Source organism: Ipomoea triloba, chromosome 16 (assembly GCF_003576645.1).
Source record: "Ipomoea triloba cultivar NCNSP0323 chromosome 16, ASM357664v1".
NCBI classification, from domain to species: Eukaryota; Viridiplantae; Streptophyta; class Magnoliopsida; order Solanales; family Convolvulaceae; genus Ipomoea; species Ipomoea triloba.
This window is the reverse complement of record NC_044931.1, coordinates 12520349-12520633: the sequence shown is the minus strand read 5'-3', so window position 1 is coordinate 12520633 and position 285 is coordinate 12520349. Positions and strand designations below refer to the sequence as shown.

The 285-nt window shown below is 52.3% G+C and overlaps 1 non-coding gene across 1 annotated transcript; it reads left to right on the top strand.

Moving 5' to 3' along the window:
* The first annotated feature begins 117 nt into the window (after positions 1-117).
* LOC116008827 lies at positions 118-238 on the top strand. Its single transcript, XR_004096182.1, has one exon. It is a non-coding gene; the product is annotated as a 5S ribosomal RNA (ribosomal RNA).
* The last annotated feature ends 47 nt before the right edge of the window (positions 239-285 follow it).

Below are 285 nucleotides of genomic sequence, written 5' to 3'. Positions count from 1 at the left end.
TTTTAAACCGCTGGACCGCTCGCTAAGGGTACTATCCTTTTAAACCGCCTAAACCGCTAAGCGAGAGAAGTTGCGCGGAGAGAGAGGGTCAAGTACATTTTGCGCGCAGTACGTGACGGATGCGATCATACCAGCACTAATGCCCGGATCCCATCAGAACTCCGAAGTCAAGCGTGCTTGGGCGAGAGTAGTAGTACTAGGATGGGTGACCCCCTGGGAAGTCCTCGTGTTGCATCCCCCACCCTCTTTTTAATCTTTCTTTTAAACCGCTGGACCGCTCGCTAA